We start from the raw sequence: 14,387 nt of genomic DNA, 5'->3' as shown, positions 1-14,387 counted from the left end.
CTGTTCCATACTCCTCCTACTCCTCATCCAGCCTTTTAGGGGTACAAACAATAGTAATTGGGGCCTAGTGTGGTTTTGTACGTGTGAGATACATACACTTTTTTTGATCATATTTCCTATTCCGCTATTCAATAAAAACCTTTGGGGATCAGTAAAATTGCGGGATAGTCTGTGTTGGTACGTGTGAGATCCACCTTTCCAAGTTTTTGGGGTTCATCTCATATTTCTGAAGATTTGAGGGTGCTGCCTGTAACAAACTCCTCCTACTCCTCATCCTGCCTTTAGGGGTACAAACAATAGTAATTGGGGCCTAGTGTGCTTCTGTACGTGTGAGATACATACACTTTGTTGATCATATTTCCTATTCCGCTATTCAATAAAAACCTTTGGGGATCAGTTAAATTGCGGGATAGTCTGTGTTGTACGTGTGAGATCCACCTTTCCAAGTTTTTGGGGTTCATCTCATACTTCTGAAGATTTGAGGGTGCTGCCTGTTCCATACTCCTCCTACTCCTCATCCAGCCTTTTAGGGGTACAAACAATAGTAATTGGGGCCTAGTGTGCTTCTGTACGTGTGAGATACATACACTTTTTTGATCGTATTGCCTATTCCGCTATTCAATAAAAACCTTTGGGGATCAGTTAAATTGCGGGATAGTCTGTGTTGGTATGTGTGAGATCCACCTTTCCAAGTTTTTGGGGTTCATCTCATACTTCTGAAGATTTGAGGGTGCTGGCTGTTCCATACTCCTCCTACTCCTCATCCAGCCTTTTAGGGGTACAAACAATAGTAATTGGGGCCTAGTGTGATTCTGTACGTGTGAGATACATACACTTTTTTTGATCATATTTCCTATTCCGCTATTCAATAAAAACCTTTGGGGATCAATTAAATTGCGGGATAGTCTGTGTTGGTACGTGTGAGATCCACCTTTCCAAGTTTTTGGGGTTCATCTCATACTTCTGAAGATTTGAGGGTGCTGCCTGTTCCAAACTCCTCCTACTCCTCATCCTGCATTTAGGGGTACAAACAATAGTAATTGGGGCCTAGTGTGCTTCTGTACGTGTGAGATACATACACTTTTTTTGATCATATTTCCTATTCCGCTATTCAATAAAAACCTTTGGGGATCAGTTAAATTTCGGGATAGTCTGTGTTGGTACGTGTGAGATCCACCTTTCCAAGTTTTTGGGGTTCATCTCATACTTCTGAAGATTTGAGGGTGCTGCCTTTTCCATACTCCTCCTACTCCTCATCAAGCCTTTTAGGGTTACAAACAATAGTAATTGGGGCCTAGTGTGCTTCTGTACGTGTGAGATACATACACTTTTTTGATCATATTTCCTATTCCGCTATTCAATAAAAACCTTTGGGGATCAATTAAATTGCGGGATAGTCTGTGTTGGTACGTGTGAGATCCACCTTTCCAAGTTTTTGGGGTTCATCTCATACTTCTGAAGATTTGAGGGTTCTTCCTGTTCCATACTCCTCCTACTCCTCATCCAGCCTTTTAGGGGTACAAACAATAGTAATTGGGGCCTAGTGTGCTTCTGTACGTGTGAGATACATCCACTTTTTTGATCATATTGCCTATTCCACTATTCAATAAAAACCTTTGGGGATCAGTTAAATTGCGGGATAGTCTGTGTTGGTACGTGTGAGATCCACCTTTCCAAGTTTTTGGGGTTCATCTCATACTTCTGAAGATTTGAGGGTGCTGCCTGTTCCATACTCCTCCTACTCCTCATCCAGCCTTTTAGGGGTACAAACAATAGTAATTGGGGCCTAGTGTGCTTCTGTACGTGTGAGATACATACACTTTTTTTGATCATATTTCCTATTCCGCTATTCAATAAAAACCTTTGGGGATCAATTAAATTGCGGGATAGTCTGTGTTGGTACGTGTGATATCCACCTTTCCAAGTTTTTGGGGTTCATCTCATACTTCTGAAGATTTGAGGGTGCTGCCTGTTCCATACTCCTCCTACTCCTCATCCAGCCTTTTAGGGATACAAACAATAGTAATTGGGGCCTAGTGTGGTTTTGTACGTGTGAGATACATACACTTTTTTTGATCATATTTCCTATTCCGCTATTCAATAAAAACCTTTGGGGATCAGTTAAATTGCGGGATAGTCTGTGTTGGTACGTGTGAGATCCACCTTTCCAAGTTTTTGGGGTTCATCTCATACTTCTGAAGATTTGAGGGTGCTGCCTGTTCCATACTCCTCCTACTCCTCATCCAGCCTTTTAGGGGTACAAACAATAGTAATTGGGGCCTAGTGTGCTTCTGTACGTGTGAGATACATACACTTTTTTTGATCATATTTCCTATTCCGCTCTTCAATAAAAACCTTTGGGGATCAGTTAAATTGCGGGATAGTCTGTGTTGGTACGTGTGAGATCCACCTTTCCAAGTTTTTGGGGTTCATCTCATACTTCTGAAGATTTGAGGGTGCTGCCTGTTCCATACTCCTCCTACTCCTCATCCAGCCTTTTAGGGGTACAAACAATAGTAATTGGGGCCTAGTGTGCTTCTGTACGTGTGAGATACATACACTTTTTTTGATCATATTTCCTATTCCGCTATTCAATAAAAACCTTTGGGGATTAATTAAATTGCGGGATAGTCTGTGTTGAGACGTGTGATATCCACCTTTCCAAGTTTTTGGGGTTCATCTCATACTTCTGAAGATTTGAGGGTGCTGCCTGTTCCATACTCCTCCTACTCCTCATCCAGCCTTTTAGGGATACAAACAATAGTAATTGGGGCCTAGTGTGCTTCTGTACGTGTGAGATACATGCACTTTTTTTGATCATATTTCCTATTCCGCTCTTCAATAAAAACCTTTGGTGATCAATTAAATTGCGGGATAGTATGTGTTGGTATGTGTGAGATCCACCTTTCCAAGTTTTTGGGGTTCATCTCATACTTCTGAAGATTTGAGGGTGCTGCCTGTTCCATACTCCTCCTACTCCTCATCCAGCCTTTTAGGGATACAAACAATAGTAATTGGGGCCTAGTGTGCTTCCGTACGTGTGAGATACATGCACTTTTTTTGATCATATTTCCTATTCCGCTATTTAATAAAAACCTTTGGGGATCAATTAAACTGCGGGATAGTCTGTGTTGGTACGTGTGAGATCCACCTTTCCAAGTTTTTGGGGTTCATCTCATACTTCTGAAGATTTGAGGGTGCTGCCTGTTCTGTACTCCTCCTACTCCTCATCCAGCCTTTTAGGGGTACAAACAATAGTAATTGGGGCCTAGTGTGGTTTTGTACGTGTGAGACACATACACTTTTTTTGATCATATTTCCTTTTCCGCTATTCAATAAAAACCTTTTTTTGGATCAGTAAAATTGTGGGATAGTCTGTGTTGGTACGTGTGAGATCCACCTTTCCAAGTTTTTGGGGTTCATCTCATACTTCTGAAGATTTAAGGGTGCTGCCTGTTCCAAACTCCTCCTACTCCTCATCCTGCCTTTAGGGGTACAAACAATAGTAATTGGGGCCTAGTGTGCTTCTGTACGTGTGAGATACATACACTTTTTTTGATCATATTTCCTATTCCGCTATTCAATAAAAACCTTTGGGGATCAATTAAATTGCGGGATAGTCTGTGTTGGTACGTGTGAGATCCACCTTTCCAAGTTTTTGGGGATCATCTCATACTTCTGAAGATTTGAGGGTGCTGCCTGTTCCATACTCCTCCTACTCCTCATCCAGCCTTTTAGGGGTACAAACAATAGTAATTGGGGCCTAGTGTGCTTCTGTACGTGTGAGATACATACACTTTTTTGATCATATTGCCTATTCAACTATTCAATAAAAACCTTTGGGGATCAGTTAAATTGCGGGATAGTCTGTGTTGGTACGTGTGAGATCCACCTTTCCAAGTTTTTGGGGTTCATCTCATACTTCTGAAGATTTGAGGGTGCTGCCTGTTCCATACTCCTCCTACTCCTCATCCAGCCTTTTAGGGGTACAAACAATAGTAATTGGGGCCTAGTGTGCTTCTGTACGTGTGAGATACATACACTTTTTTGATCATATTTCCTATTCCGCTATTCAATAAAAACCTTTGGGGATTAATTAAATTGCGGGATAGTCTGTGTTGGTATGTGTGATATCCACCTTTCCAAGTTTTTGGGGTTCATCTCATACTTCTGAAGATTTGAGGGTGCTGCCTGTTCCATACTCCTCCTACTCCTCATCCAGCCTTTTAGGGATACAAACAATAGTAATTGGGGCCTAGTGTGCTTCCGTACGTGTGAGATACATGCACTTTTTTTGATCATATTTCCTATTCCGCTCTTCAATAAAAACCTTTGGGGATCAATTAAATTGCGGGATAGTATGTGTTGGTATGTGTGAGATCCACCTTTCCAAGTTTTTGGGGTTCATCTCATACTTCTGAAGATTTGAGGGTGCTGCCTGTTCCATACTCCTCCTACTCCTCATCCAGCCTTTTAGGGGTACAAACAATAGTAATTGGGGCCTAGTGTGCTTCTGTACGTGTGAGATACATACACTTTTTTTGATTATATTTCCTATTCCGCTATTCAATAAAAACCTTTGGGGATCAATTAAATTGCGGGATAGTCTGTGTTGGTAAGTGTGAGATCCACCTTTCCAAGTTTTTGGGGTTCATCTCATACTTCTGAAGATTTGAGGGTGCTGCCTGTTCCATACTCCTCCTACTCCTCATCCAGACTTTTAGGGGTACAAACAATAGTAATTGGGGCCTAGTGTGCTTCTGTACGTGTGAGATACATACACTTTTTTTGATTATATTTCCTATTCCGCTATTCAATAAAAACCTTTGGGGATCAATTAAATTGCGGGATAGTCTGTGTTGGTAAGTGTGAGATCCACCTTTCCAAGTTTTTGGGGTTCATCTCATACTTCTGAAGATTTGAGGGTGCTGCCTGTTCCATACTCCTCCTACTCCTCATCCAGACTTTTAGGGGTACAAACAATAGTAATTGGGGCCTAGTGTGGTTTTGTACGTGTGAGATACATACACTTTTTTTGATCATATTTCCTATTCCGCTATTCAATAAAAACCTTTGGGGATCAGTAAAATTGCGGGATAGTCTGTGTTGGTACGTGTGAGATCCACCTTTCCAAGTTTTTGGGGTTCATCTCATATTTCTGAAGATTTGAGGGTGCTGCCTGTTCCAAACTCCTCCTACTCCTCATCCTGCCTTTAGGGGTACAAACAATAGTAATTGGGGCCTAGTGTGCTTCTGTACGTGTGAGATACATACACTTTTTTTGATCATATTTCCTATTCCGCTATTCAATGAAAACCTTTGGGGATCAATTAAATTGCGGGATAGTCTGTGTTGGTACGTGTGAGATCCACCTTTCCAAGTTTTTGGGGTTCATCTCATACTTCTGAAGATTTGAGGGTGCTGCCTGTTCCATACTCCTCCTACTCCTCATCCAGCCTTTTAGGGGTACAAACAATAGTAATTGGGGCCTAGTGTGCTTCTGTACGTGTGAGATACATACACTTTTTTTGATCATATTTCCTATTCCGCTATTCAATAAAAACCTTTGGGGATTAATTAAATTGCGGGATAGTCTGTGTTGGTACGTGTGATATCCACCTTTCCAAGTTTTTGGGGTTCATCTCATACTTCTGAAGATTTGAGGGTGCTGCCTTTTCCATACTCCTCCTACTCCTCATCCAGCCTTTTAGGGGTACAAACAATAGTAATTGGGGCCTAGTGTGCTTCTGTACGTGTGAGATACATACACTTTTTTTGATCATATTTCCTATTCCGCTATTCAATAAAAACCTTTGGGGATCAATTAAATTGCGGGATAGTCTGTGTTGGTACGTGTGAGATCCACCTTTCCAAGTTTTTGGGGTTCATCTCATACTTCTGAAGATTTGAGGGTGCTGCCTGTTCCATACTCCTCCTCCTCCTCATCCAGCCTTTTAGGGGTACAAACAATAGTAATTGGGGCCTAGTGTGCTTCTGTACGTGTGAAATACATACACTTTTTTTGATCATATTTCCTATTCCGCTATTCAATAAAAACCTTTGGGGATTAATTAAATTGCGGGATAGTCTGTGTTGGTACGTGTGAGATCCACCTTTCCAAGTTTTTGGGGTTCATCTCATACTTCTGAAGATTTGAGGGTGCTGCCTGTTCCATACTCCTCCTACTCCTCATCCAGCCTTTTAGGGATACAAACAATAGTAATTGGGGCCTAGTGTGGTTTTGTACGTGTGAGATACATACACTTTTTTTGATCATATTTCCTATTCCGCTATTCAATAAAAACCTTTGGGGATCAGTTAAATTGCGGGATAGTCTGTGTTGGTACGTGTGAGATCCACCTTTCCAAGTTTTTGGGGTTCATCTAATACTTCTGAAGATTTGAGGGTGCTGCCTGTTCCATACTCCTCCTACTCCTCATCCAGCCTTTTAGGGCTATAAACAATAGTAATTGGGGCCTAGTGTGCTTCTGTACGTGTGAGATACATACACTTTTTTTGATCATATTTCCTATTCTGCTTTTCAATAAAAACCTTTGGGGATCAATTAAATTGCGGGATAGTCTGTGTTGGTACGTGTGAGATCCACCTTTCCAAGTTTTTGGGGTTCATCTCATACTTCTGAAGATTTGAGGGTGCTGCCTGTTCCATACTCCTCCTACTCCTCATCCAGCCTTTTAGGGGTACAAACAATAGTAATTGGGGCCTAGTGTGGTTTTGTACGTGTGAGATACATACACTTTTTTTGATCATATTTCCTATTCCGCTATTCAATAAAAACCTTTGGGGATCAGTAAAATTGCGGGATAGTCTGTGTTGGTACGTGTGAGATCCACCTTTCCAAGTTTTTAGGGTTCATCTCATATTTCTGAAGATTTGAGGGTGCTGCCTGTAACAAACTCCTCCTACTCCTCATCCTGCCTTTAGGGGTACAAACAATAGTAATTGGGGCCTAGTGTGCTTCTGTACGTGTGAGATACATACACTTTGTTGATCATATTTCCTATTCCGCTATTCAATAAAAACCTTTGGGGATCAGTTAAATTGCGGGATAGTCTGTGTTGTACGTGTGAGATCCACCTTTCCAAGTTTTTGGGGTTCATCTCATACTTCTGAAGATTTGAGGGTGCTGCCTGTTCCATACTCCTCCTACTCCTCATCCAGCCTTTTAGGGGTACAAACAATAGTAATTGGGGCCTAGTGTGCTTCTGTACGTGTGAGATACATCCACTTTTTTGATCATATTGCCTATTCCACTATTCAATAAAAACCTTTGGGGATCAGTTAAATTGTGGGATAGTCTGTGTTGGTACGTGTGAGATCCACCTTTCCAAGTTTTTGGGGTTCATCTCATACTTCTGAAGATTTGAGGGTGCTGCCTGTTCCATACTCCTCCTACTCCTCATCCAGCCTTTTAGGGGTACAAACAATAGTAATTGGGACCTAGTGTGCTTCTGTACGTGTGAGATACATACACTTTTTTTGATCATATTTCCTATTCCGCTATTCAATAAAAACCTTTGGGGATCAATTAAATTGCGGGATAGTCTGTGTTGGTACGTGTGATATCCACCTTTCCAAGTTTTTGGGGTTCATCTCATACTTCTGAAGATTTGAGGGTGCTGCCTGTTCCATACTCCTCCTACTCCTCATCCAGCCTTTTAGGGATACAAACAATAGTAATTGGGGCCTAGTGTGGTTTTGTACGTGTGAGATACATACACTTTTTTTGATCATATTTCCTATTCCGCTATTCAATAAAAACCTTTGGGGATCAGTTAAATTGCGGGATAGTCTGTGTTGGTACGTGTGAGATCCACCTTTCCAAGTTTTTGGGGTTCATCTCATACTTCTGAAGATTTGAGGGTGCTGCCTGTTCCATACTCCTCCTACTCCTCATCCAGCCTTTTAGGGGTACAAACAATAGTAATTGGGGCCTAGTGTGCTTCTGTACGTGTGAGATACATACACTTTTTTTGATCATATTTCCTATTCCGCTCTTCAATAAAAACCTTTGGGGATCAGTTAAATTGCGGGATAGTCTGTGTTGGTACGTGTGAGATCCACCTTTCCAAGTTTTTGGGGTTCATCTCATACTTCTGAAGATTTGAGGGTGTTGCCTGTTCCATACTCCTCCTACTCCTCATCCAGCCTTTTAGGGGTACAAACAATAGTAATTGGGGCCTAGTGTGCTTCTGTACGTGTGAGATACATACACTTTTTTTGATCATATTTCCTATTCCGCTATTCAATAAAAACCTTTGGGGATTAATTAAATTGCGGGATAGTCTGTGTTGGTACGTGTGATATCCACCTTTCCAAGTTTTTGGGGTTCATCTCATACTTCTGAAGATTTGAGGGTGCTGCCTGTTCCATACTCCTCCTACTCCTCATCCAGCCTTTTAGGGATACAAACAATAGTAATTGGGGCCTAGTGTGCTTCTGTACGTGTGAGATACATGCACTTTTTTTGATCATATTTCCTATTCCGCTCTTCAATAAAAACCTTTGGTGATCAATTAAATTGCGGGATAGTATGTGTTGGTATGTGTGAGATCCACCTTTCCAAGTTTTTGGGGTTCATCTCATACTTCTGAAGATTTGAGGGTGCTGCCTGTTCCATACTCCTCCTACTCCTCATCCAGCCTTTTAGGGGTACAAACAATAGTAATTGGGGCCTAGTGTGCTTCTGTACGTGTGAGATACATACACTTTTTTTGATTATATTTCCTATTCCGCTATTCAATAAAAACCTTTGGGGATCAGTTAAATTGCGGGATAGTCTGTGTTGTACGTGTGAGATCCACCTTTCCAAGTTTTTGGGGTTCATCTCATACTTCTGAAGATTTGAGGGTGCTGCCTGTTCCATACTCCTCCTACTCCTCATCCAGCCTTTTAGGGGTACAAACAATAGTAATTGGGGCCTAGTGTGCTTCTGTACGTGTGAGATACATACACTTTTTTGATCGTATTGCCTATTCCGCTATTCAATAAAAACCTTTGGGGATCAGTTAAATTGCGGGATAGTCTGTGTTGGTATGTGTGAGATCCACCTTTCCAAGTTTTTGGGGTTCATCTCATACTTCTCAAGATTTGAGGGTGCTGGCTGTTCCATACTCCTCCTACTCCTCATCCAGCCTTTTAGGGGTACAAACAATAGTAATTGGGGCCTAGTGTGATTCTGTACGTGTGAGATACATACACTTTTTTTGATCATATTTCCTATTCCGCTATTCAATAAAAACCTTTGGGGATCAATTAAATTGCGGGATAGTCTGTGTTGGTACGTGTGAGATCCACCTTTCCAAGTTTTTGGGGTTCATCTCATACTTCTGAAGATTTGAGGGTGCTGCCTGTTCCAAACTCCTCCTACTCCTCATCCTGCATTTAGGGGTACAAACAATAGTAATTGGGGCCTAGTGTGCTTCTGTACGTGTGAGATACATACACTTTTTTTGATCATATTTCCTATTCCGCTATTCAATAAAAACCTTTGGGGATCAGTTAAATTTCGGGATAGTCTGTGTTGGTACGTGTGAGATCCACCTTTCCAACTTTTTGGGGTTCATCTCATACTTCTGAAGATTTGAGGGTGCTGCCTTTTCCATACTCCTCCTACTCCTCATCCAGCCTTTTAGGGTTACAAACAATAGTAATTGGGGCCTAGTGTGCTTCTGTACGTGTGAGATACATACACTTTTTTGATCATATTTCCTATTCCGCTATTCAATAAAAACCTTTGGGGATCAATTAAATTGCGGGATAGTCTGTGTTGGTACGTGTGAGATCCACCTTTCCAAGTTTTTGGGGTTCATCTCATACTTCTGAAGATTTGAGGGTTCTTCCTGTTCCATACTCCTCCTACTCCTCATCCAGCCTTTTAGGGGTACAAACAATAGTAATTGGGGCCTAGTGTGCTTCTGTACGTGTGAGATACATACACTTTTTTGATCGTATTGCCTATTCCGCTATTCAATAAAAACCTTTGGGGATCAGTTAAATTGCGGGATAGTCTGTGTTGGTATGTGTGAGATCCACCTTTCCAAGTTTTTGGGGTTCATCTCATACTTCTCAAGATTTGAGGGTGCTGGCTGTTCCATACTCCTCCTACTCCTCATCCAGCCTTTTAGGGGTACAAACAATAGTAATTGGGGCCTAGTGTGATTCTGTACGTGTGAGATACATACACTTTTTTTGATCATATTTCCTATTCCGCTATTCAATAAAAACCTTTGGGGATCAATTAAATTGCGGGATAGTCTGTGTTGGTACGTGTGAGATCCACCTTTCCAAGTTTTTGGGGTTCATCTCATACTTCTGAAGATTTGAGGGTGCTGCCTGTTCCAAACTCCTCCTACTCCTCATCCTGCATTTAGGGGTACAAACAATAGTAATTGGGGCCTAGTGTGCTTCTGTACGTGTGAGATACATACACTTTTTTTGATCATATTTCCTATTCCGCTATTCAATAAAAACCTTTGGGGATCAGTTAAATTTCGGGATAGTCTGTGTTGGTACGTGTGAGATCCACCTTTCCAAGTTTTTGGGGTTCATCTCATACTTCTGAAGATTTGAGGGTGCTGCCTTTTCCATACTCCTCCTACTCCTCATCCAGCCTTTTAGGGTTACAAACAATAGTAATTGGGGCCTAGTGTGCTTCTGTACGTGTGAGATACATACACTTTTTTGATCATATTTCCTATTCCGCTATTCAATAAAAACCTTTGGGGATCAATTAAATTGCGGGATAGTCTGTGTTGGTACGTGTGAGATCCACCTTTCCAAGTTTTTGGGGTTCATCTCATACTTCTGAAGATTTGAGGGTTCTTCCTGTTCCATACTCCTCCTACTCCTCATCCAGCCTTTTAGGGGTACAAACAATAGTAATTGGGGCCTAGTGTGCTTCTGTACGTGTGAGATACATCCACTTTTTTGATCATATTGCCTATTCCACTATTCAATAAAAACCTTTGGGGATCAGTTAAATTGCGGGATAGTCTGTGTTGGTACGTGTGAGATCCACCTTTCCAAGTTTTTGGGGTTCATCTCATACTTCTGAAGATTTGAGGGTGCTGCCTGTTCCATACTCCTCCTACTCCTCATCCAGCCTTTTAGGGGTACAAACAATAGTAATTGGGACCTAGTGTGCTTCTGTACGTGTGAGATACATACACTTTTTTTGATCATATTTCCTATTCCGCTATTCAATAAAAACCTTTGGGGATCAATTAAATTGCGGGATAGTCTGTGTTGGTACGTGTGATATCCACCTTTCCAAGTTTTTGGGGTTCATCTCATACTTCTGAAGATTTGAGGGTGCTGCCTGTTCCATACTCCTCCTACTCCTCATCCAGCCTTTTAGGGATACAAACAATAGTAATTGGGGCCTAGTGTGGTTTTGTACGTGTGAGATACATACACTTTTTTTGATCATATTTCCTATTCCGCTATTCAATAAAAACCTTTGGGGATCAGTTAAATTGCGGGATAGTCTGTGTTGGTACGTGTGAGATCCACCTTTCCAAGTTTTTGGGGTTCATCTCATACTTCTGAAGATTTGAGGGTGCTGCCTGTTCCATACTCCTCCTACTCCTCATCCAGCCTTTTAGGGGTACAAACAATAGTAATTGGGGCCTAGTGTGCTTCTGTACGTGTGAGATACATACACTTTTTTTGATCATATTTCCTATTCCGCTCTTCAATAAAAACCTTTGGGGATCAGTTAAATTGCGGGATAGTCTGTGTTGGTACGTGTGAGATCCACCTTTCCAAGTTTTTGGGGTTCATCTCAAACTTCTGAAGATTTGAGGGTGCTGCCTGTTCCATACTCCTCCTACTCCTCATCCAGCCTTTTAGGGGTACAAACAATAGTAATTGGGGCCTAGTGTGCTTCTGTACGTGTGAGATACATACACTTTTTTTGATCATATTTCCTATTCCGCTATTCAATAAAAACCTTTGGGGATTAATTAAATTGCGGGATAGTCTGTGTTGGTACGTGTGATATCCACCTTTCCAAGTTTTTGGGGTTCATCTCATACTTCTGAAGATTTGAGGGTGCTGCCTGTTCCATACTCCTCCTACTCCTCATCCAGCCTTTTAGGGATACAAACAATAGTAATTGGGGCCTAGTGTGCTTCTGTACGTGTGAGATACATGCACTTTTTTTGATCATATTTCCTATTCCGCTCTTCAATAAAAACCTTTGGTGATCAATTAAATTGCGGGATAGTATGTGTTGGTATGTGTGAGATCCACCTTTCCAAGTTTTTGGGGTTCATCTCATACTTCTGAAGATTTGAGGGTGCTGCCTGTTCCATACTCCTCCTACTCCTCATCCAGCCTTTTAGGGGTACAAACAATAGTAATTGGGGCCTAGTGTGCTTCTGTACGTGTGAGATACATACACTTTTTTTGATTATATTTCCTATTCCGCTATTCAATAAAAACCTTTGGGGATTAATTAAATTGCGGGATAGTCTGTGTTGGTACGTGTGATATCCACCTTTCCAAGTTTTTGGGGTTCATCTCATACTTCTGAAGATTTGAGGGTGCTGCCTGTTCCATACTCCTCCTACTCCTCATCCAGCCTTTTAGGGATACAAACAATAGTAATTGGGGCCTAGTGTGCTTCCGTACGTGTGAGATACATGCACTTTTTTTGATCATATTTCCTATTCCACTATTTAATAAAAACCTTTGGGGATCATTTAAACTGCGGGATAGTCTGTGTTGGTACGTGTGAGATCCACCTTTCCAAGTTTTTGGGGTTCATCTCATACTTCTGAAGATTTGAGGGTGCTGCCTGTTCCATACTCCTCCTACTCCTCATCCAGATTTTTAGGGGTACAAACAATAGTAATTGGGGCCTAGTGTGGTTTTGTACGTGTGAGACACATACACTTTTTTTGATCATATTTCCTATTCCGCTATTCAATAAAAACCTTTTTTTGGATCAGTAAAATTGTGGGATAGTCTGTGTTGGTACGTGTGAGATCCACCTTTCCAAGTTTTTGGGGTTCATCTCATACTTCTGAAGATTTGAGGGTGCTGCCTGTTCCATACTCCTCCTACTCCTCATCCAGCCTTTTAGGGGTACAAACAATAGTAATTGGGGCCTAGTGTGCTTCTGTACGTGTGAGATACATACACTTTTTTTGATTATATTTCCTATTCCGCTATTCAATAAAAACCTTTGGGGATCAATTAAATTGCGGGATAGTCTGTGTTGGTACGTGTGAGATCCACCTTTCCAAGTTTTTGGGGTTCATCTCATACTTCTGAAGATTTGAGGGTGCTGCCTGTTCCATACTCCTCCTACTCCTCATCCAGACTTTTAGGGGTACAAACAATAGTAATTGGGGCCTAGTGTGGTTTTGTACGTGTGAGATACATACACTTTTTTTGATCATATTTCCTATTCCGCTATTCAATAAAAACCTTTGGGGATCAGTAAAATTGCGGGATAGTCTGTGTTGGTACGTGTGAGATCCACCTTTCCAAGTTTTTGGGGTTCATCTCATATTTCTGAAGATTTGAGGGTGCTGCCTGTTCCAAACTCCTCCTACTCCTCATCCTGCCTTTAGGGGTACAAACAATAGTAATTGGGGCCTAGTGTGCTTCTGTACGTTTGAGATACATACACTTTTTTTGATCATATTTCCTATTCCGCTATTCAATGAAAACCTTTGGGGATCAATTAAATTGCGGGATAGTCTGTGTTGGTACGTGTGAGATCCACCTTTCCAAGTTTTTGGGGTTCATCTCATACTTCTGAAGATTTGAGGGTGCTGCCTGTTCCATACTCCTCCTACTCCTCATCCAGCCTTTTAGGGGTACAAACAATAGTAATTGGGGCCTAGTGTGCTTCTGTACGTGTGAGATACATACACTTTTTTTGATCATATTTCCTATTCCGCTATTCAATAAAAACCTTTGGGGATTAATTAAATTGCGGGATAGTCTGTGTTGGTACGTGTGATATCCACCTTTCCAAGTTTTTGGGGTTCATCTCATACTTCTGAAGATTTGAGGGTGCTGCCTGTTCCATACTCCTCCTACTCCTCATCCAGCCTTTTAGGGATACAAACAATAGTAATTCGGGCCTAGTGTGCTTCCGTACGTGTGAGAGACATGCACTTTTTTTGATCATATTTCCTATTCCGCTCTTCAATAAAAACCTTTGGGGATCAATTAAATTGCGGGATAGTCTGTGTTGGTACGTGTGAGATCCACCTTTCCAAGTTTTTGGGGTTCATCTCATACTTCTGAAGATTTGAGGGTCCTGCCTGTTCCAGACTCCTCCTACTCCTCATCCAGCCTTTTAGGGGTACAAACAATAGTAATTGGGGAGTAGTGTGCTTCTGTAC

This window comes from Pelophylax lessonae, assembly GCF_965119305.1.
Source record: "Pelophylax lessonae genome assembly, chromosome: 9".
In the NCBI taxonomy this organism is placed as follows: Eukaryota; Metazoa; Chordata; class Amphibia; order Anura; family Ranidae; genus Pelophylax; species Pelophylax lessonae.
The sequence above is the reverse complement of the archived record's forward strand: the minus strand, read 5'-3'. Positions refer to the sequence as shown.